At 40.4% G+C, this 6,954-nt stretch overlaps 1 protein-coding gene across 1 annotated transcript in view; it reads right to left on the bottom strand.

The window, feature by feature from the left end:
- The window catches only part of gtf2h1 (general transcription factor IIH, polypeptide 1), a 71,451-nt gene extending 65,531 nt beyond the window's left edge, over positions 1–5,920 (bottom strand). The window contains exon 1 of the mRNA XM_043706099.1: positions 5,687–5,920. The gene's annotated coding sequence lies outside the window, so the exon portion shown is untranslated. The remainder of the gene's footprint in view (positions 1–5,686) is intronic.
- Positions 5,921–6,954: the final 1,034 nt, after the last annotated feature.

The raw sequence follows: 6,954 nt of genomic DNA, 5'->3' as shown, positions 1-6,954 counted from the left end.
AAGTCCCTCCTCCCCACCTTTTATCTTAGCCTGCTGGACCAACTTTCCCCATTCCTGAAGAAGGGCTTATGCCCGAAACATCGATTCTCCTGTTCCCTGGATGCTGCCTGACCTGCTGCGCTTTTCCAGCAACACATTTCCAGCTCTGATCTCCAGCATCTGCAGACCTCACTTTCTCCTCTACAAGATTGAGTCAATTTACAGCTGACACTAAGAGAATAAGGAAAGAGGTCTTTCCACAGTTCATGGGCATCAAACTTGAGTCACAGTAAGTGTCATGAGCAAATTCATGCATGATGTATGACTCAGTCCAGTCAGATTCTGTTCTCAAATGTCAGCATCAAAAGCAGGACATCGAGAATATTTACCCCTGCACACCATTCCTTCACTATCCATCATCTAGGGAATGATAGACAATCGTAACAACGGAACAGAAATAAAACATTCTAGCATTTCAAATTTATCAGGCTAGTAACCCAGATTTATCTGATACATGGAGCAATAAACTCCCTCACAAGAGACCTTCAGCAGCAGATGCTCAAACATTGCACACAACAACATATACTTAGCTGCCAATATAATTGAAAGTGATATCTGAAATAGGATAGGATGTGATGCCTGCTATGATTTTACATGCTCATTGTCAAGGTTAATGTGTGAAGACTGATCATCTGGGTGAGATACTGAAGAATAGGAGGACATACCAGGGAACCCTTACCCAAAGAGAAATAGGGAGAATATAGGTAAAAAAAAGGGACAGTTGTATTTGCACTTGCCTGTCAAGGTAATCAAGGGATGATTCCAGAGAAGAAGCCAAGGTGAAAAGTCTATTGTGGGTTGCAAATATTGCAAAGTTGAAACATTCAATTTTATGAAAAGGTTACAGATTGTGCACGCCTGGTTCCTTTATAGTGCTTTAACAATTAAGAGTTTGACTGTCATCATCAATTCACGAAAGCAGGTGCCCAATATTATTTGGCAGAGGACACCAAGAGAGAGCTGTGATGAAAAAGAAACAAAAAATATTGCCAAAGGAAAATTCTACAGCAAAGCAAGGCAGCACAAGAACCAACGTGCTAAGTAAAAAGACATGTCACATATAAAATAAAAACGAAAGACAGAAAATTGATTCTAAACCAGAAGTGAAAGGATAAAAAAGAACAAAGATGAAAAATTGAAGCCTTGTTAAAGAGAAAGGGTAACAGAAGCAAATTCAGTGAATATAACAACAGTTGTGCCAGAATTGCTTGAAAATCAGTGATGTTCTTATAAAATATAAACCCACCCTTTGTCCTCACATCAGGCAGTCCCAACTTCTCACCAATCAGCTATCAATCAATCTAAACGTCCAGACCCTAAAGACTGACTAGGCCACTCCCTACAGGTCAGTCTAGATTACCTTGCCAGCCATTCTAGCTTATATTTCTGGATCTATTTAATATCTTTCTAAAAACTTTGAAAGCTTGTGATAATCTCCAAACCAATCCTCAGAGTTATTTTTATTTTACAGTCCCCAACTGGTTCTCTTCCTGAAGATAGAACACAAGAAGTAGAAGTAAGCCATTTGGCCCCTTGATTCCTGTTCTCCCTTTCAAGAGAATCAGGGCAAACGTTTTACACTAACCTCACCTATCCACATTATCTGTCTATCAATCAATACCTTGAAAGTACTCTATGGCTTTGCATCCATTGATCTCTGGGAGTTTATAGTGCTTTGTGTGAAGAAATTTCTCCAGATCACAACCTTAAATGTTTAAGCCCTTCATTCAGAAGCTGAACTCAGGAAATACCATCAAGTGTCTTAAATAATTTTATGTTTCAATCAGATCTCCTCTCATTGTTCTAAACATCAGAAAATATAGGTCTCATTAACTCAATTTCTCCTGATTGGGCACACCTCTAGTTTGTTCCTAAGTATACTAATTTAGAAAACTATTTGTTATATATTCCACAAACCCATCACCACCTAGTAAACCTTCAACATACATTTACAGTCTTGCCTTTTTTTGCTGCTAAATTCTTAATTGCCCTCAATGTTAGTTCATGTAGCCAAAGTTTTGTTTTGCTTCCTTTTTTGATTCTCCCAGATATATTCTACTCAAGCTCCTGCCCATTTTTAATTTTGATATGACCAGGACCTGGCAAGGGGCCCCAGTTCATTATGACCCCAGATGAGGAGGGGTGAATTGGTACTACTTCACTCAACCTCCCTTACATGGTCATAACATGGTTAATTTTAAAAGGATTCCTTCCCTTATAGATATCATTTCTAGTTAAAAGCATTATGTTTTAACAAGACCCAATTTAACTAGGCTTTAAATAAAAAAAAGTGAGTTCATCAGCTACTTAATGCAAAAAAAAAGACACACTGATTAGAAATGAGGGGTGAATCCAAAAAGTAAATGTTGAAAAATATTTCATACAGCCTTTGACTTATCCATTACAAATAGACTGTGAAATGTTGCAACTGTTAAGGTGGGTGGTTCTGGTAGCAGAGACTTCAGCAGTTGTTTGACTACTGGTTAAGCTGAATTGCCTAGTTCCATACTAATTTCTACAGAATCCTATACTTGGATGTTTTCAATTCTCCAATACTAATCTTTTCCTTCCTTCTTACTACCAAATGCTCCTTCCATCATTGCTCTCTAATATTCTATATAAATCTTCTCCCTTACCATTTCCCTATCTGCTTTTAAAAGTCTTTCAAAACATGCCTCTCATTTTGTTTGGTCTAATCCCCTAACCAGCTGCACAAACCTTCCTCCTTGCTCAGTGTGCATTTTCTCTTCCTTCTTTACACTTTATCATTATTACATTTTTATTAAATGTGGGACATTACACAAATGTAAGCTGTTATTAATGGCAATGTCACTGCTTGGATCCTATTATATTCAGTCATGTACTGCAGTAAAGTTACAAAAATCTGTAATAGCTACTGCTTTTCTACTTTAGGCACTTGCCTTAATTTTCAATTTTCTTTTACACTAAACATGAGGAATGCTGATGCTGGAAAACTGATCTCATTCTTTACAGTGATTGTATCAAAGATGCACAATCAGATACATAAAGTTAGCTCTGGCCTACTATCAATACATACCTCTTTCCAAACCTCAAGAGTACCCGGTACTGCATCATTGTGACATTCCTCCTATTACTGTCAATACCAACCATCTTGTGGCCTCAATGTATGAGATTATCAATTAGCATATGTTCTGCACTGTAGATTTACACTTGCTGGGAACTCAACTGAAGTGATCCAAGTTAATTTCACACAGAACCCTAATGATCAGCAGAAAGAATATACTTTAATCTCATAATTCTGGACTGGATTTGAGTCCAGATTCAAGGCTGAAAGATCAGCCAGCAATGATCAGTTTCACATAAACTCACTTAACTGTGAAGTCTCAACATTCACTACAATGAATGAAAAGCCAACTAGTCTATTACTATGGGGTGTAACCAAATCATAGAGCTGACAAAAGGTAGATATAGTCAAAGTACAGATCATACTTCAACTTTTATAATTCCACAACAAGCATCTTGAGAATATAGGATCAAATGGCGGAATCTAGATCTGTAAGCTTATATATTTTCTTTCTCCTTTTGTTGCTTATTGCATTACACTGTCACATATGGACACTGTAATCTTCTTGTACTATATATTAGATGTATACTCTCTTGAAGATATACCAGCAGAACATTAACTATACATTATTGTGGTGCACGCAATTAATTTTAAATTCTTTCCCATTATAAAATGAAATGTTATGTATACAAATGTTTTATACTAGATATGTCTATTACATGACACTCATCTGAGGTTTATCAGCATACTCACACGTTGTATGTTCTGTCCAGAATATGGTGCTACACCAGACAGACTCTTGGGATAGCAGGAGGAGTTGAATTGATTAAGAGAATGAGGTGTAATCTCATAGAAACCTATATAAGACTAGACAGGGTAGGTTAAGGAAAAATGTTCCTGATAGTGGGGAAGTCCAGAACTGGGAATCTAAGTTTAAGGATGCAGGGTAAACCATTTAGGACTAAGATGAGAAATTTCTTCATCCAGAGTGGTGAGCCTGTGAAATTCACTACAACATAAAACAGTCAAGGCTAAAACATTAGATTAAAAAACCTAAAGAACAGCAAATGCCAAGAAAAAAGAACAGAAGATGCTAGTAAATCTCAGGGGTCTGGCAGCATCTGTTCAGTGAAATCAAGGTTAACTTTTCGGGTCCAGTGACCTTTCTACAAAACTGATGGCAGGTAGGAAAAGGTTTTTTTTATATACAGAAGATGGAGTGGAAGGAGGAAGCGAGTAAACAACAGGTGAAGATAGAACCCGAAGGCAGAGAAAGATAGTTGGACAGACACGAGTGGTTAAAGATCAGTCTGGGGAATTGAATAGCTGTGGAATGGGGACTATTAGTTGCTGACAATAGGCAGTGTGGTTACAGCCCATATAATCTTGTGTGTGCTGGAAAAGCATAGGGAAAGGTCCACAAGCTCTAAGATTGTTGAACTTAATATTAAGTGCATAAGGTTGTGGGGTTCCCAAGCAGAATATGAGGTGCTGTTCTTTCAGCTTGCGCTGAGCTTTGCTGGAGCATTGCAGCCAACCTGAGTCAGAGATGATGACAAGGAAAGAAGACTGGGAAGACAGTGGCATGTTGAAGTGGCAGTACATTGAACATAGTATGATTTCAAGAAAAAAAATCACATACAGCACTTGGGGCTAGTGGGATCAATGAATATGGGGGAAAAGCAGGAATAGGCTATTGAGTAGGATGATCATCTATGATCATAATGAATTTTGTGTTTCAATTAGATGTACATGACGTCAGATGTGTTTGCAAATACTGGATGCAAACTCTACTCCCAATGTAGATCATAAAATATTGGAGCAGAATTAGGTCATTTTTTCCATCTGATCTGCTACAGCATTCAATCATGGCAGTTATGTTTATCAACACTATTCTCCTGACTTCTCCCCACAACCTTTGATCCCCCAACTAATCAAGAACATTTCTCTGTCTTTAATGAATTGGTCCACAGCCTTCTGTAGCAATGCAGTTCATAGATTCATCACCCACTGGCGGAAAAAAATCCTTCTCGACTCAGTTCTAACGGCTTGCCCTTCACTCTGAGGCTGCGCCCTTGAGTCCTAGTTTCTCCTACTAGCAGAAACATCTTCTCCATGTCCCCTTTATCCAGGCCTCTCAGTATTCTGTAAGTTTCAATGAGATGCCCACTCTTCCTTCTAAATTCCATAGAGTTTAAATTGGCACACTGCTGGGTGCAAACTTTGCTCAGGGTATACTGGCACATTCCTACATGCATGCTGTACCCCGAGTGAATTGAGATATTCACACATGTATCATGAAGAAAGAACACACATCTGTATAATACCTTTTTGGATATAATAGAACATCAAGTATACACTAGAATAATCTCAGGTGCATATTCCAAACGAGCATGTTGTTAAATGTACTCCAGGTAAAAGGCACGCAATATGCAATACAGGATCTGGGCACAGTGTCAATCAAGCTCGCTAACCCAGACACATTAGCCGGTCTATAACCTATTGCGGATATAGAGGCACGGTTTATGTAACATACATACATACACTATTCCGGGTGCACTGTTGAACATGCGCCTTACATTTGATTTATTCTTGCCATACCTGTCCTTGTCCCGTTCCTAAATACGTCCTAACTCTTGCTTCTACCAGATTCAAGCCCCAGCTCCTAACTCGTCTCCAACTTCTTTGACATCTCCCGTCAATAGCACCCTCGGCCTCTCCCGACCCCCCGGAACTCTGTGCCCGCACAAAGAGGCCCGCCGACAAAGGTTCCGAGTGGAGGAATCCGGCGGACAGCACGTGACCGGCAGTGACGCATGCAACCTCCCCTCTCATTTCAGGGAAACAGCGCGTGGTGAACTTTAGTTCTCACCCATCAACCCACATCACTTCCCCTCCATCCTCCTCACACACCCACTCCTTCCTCTCAACCCAACCCCTCTCCTTCACAACCACTATCCCACCCTGTCCAGAATCCCTAACCCCATCCCCCAGCCAGCCTGTTCACCTCCCTCACCACCACCACCACCACCACCACTACTACTACAACAACCTCTACACACTTTCTCCTTCACCATCACTCCCCCTCCTCCATATCAACTTGCTCCCGCTCCCTTCATTAATCCCTATGTCTGCTTGGGTTTTGTCTGAGTGCACCAGTTTCCTCTCAGTCCAAAGATGTGTGGGTTAGATAGGTTGACTTGGCAAATGTGGGATTACACGGATAGGTTAGGGGGCTGGGTCTGGGTGGAGTTTTTTATTTCAAAAATATACTTTGTTCATAGAAATCCTTGATACATGTACAGTTGATGATGCTATTCAGATGTTTCCAGTCTTTACATTCAGAGAACACATTGAGTTGTTGATTTTTACAATTATGTTAACCGTCCAATCTCTTGGCATTTGGCTGAGGTATCAGCAGGGCCCAATTATTGAATGGGCCCTTGTTATTCTTTGGCCAATGGACCTTACACGGTGATCTTTCCCTATCACCTCTTGGCAGCAGGGGCCAAAAGCTTCAGCATGTAGCCCTGGACCTTGGAATGTGCTGGCTTGCAACACTCAGTCGTGGTTAACTCCTTCAACTAGAAGACCAGCAAATTTAAGGTGGACCAAAGAACGTTTTTCACCGAATTGATGGTTCTCCAAGCACAGTTGATGTTCATCTCTGTGTACGTCCCAAGGAACAGACCTTAGAGCGTGGACTCCTGTGTCACAGAACTGCTGGGGATGAACCTCAACAAATATCACTGCATTCCTTTTCAGACTTCCTTTGCATAGGCACATTCCAGAAGAAGTTGTATGACAGTCTTGTTCCCCTCCACAGCTGGTTCGAGGGCAGCATGCGGTGCACAGATGGTCCGGGCATG

The sequence above is a fragment of the Chiloscyllium plagiosum genome, chromosome 16 (genome assembly GCF_004010195.1).
Source record: "Chiloscyllium plagiosum isolate BGI_BamShark_2017 chromosome 16, ASM401019v2, whole genome shotgun sequence".
NCBI classification, from domain to species: domain Eukaryota; kingdom Metazoa; phylum Chordata; class Chondrichthyes; order Orectolobiformes; family Hemiscylliidae; genus Chiloscyllium; species Chiloscyllium plagiosum.
The sequence above is the reverse complement of the archived record's forward strand: the minus strand, read 5'-3'. Positions and strand labels throughout refer to the sequence as shown.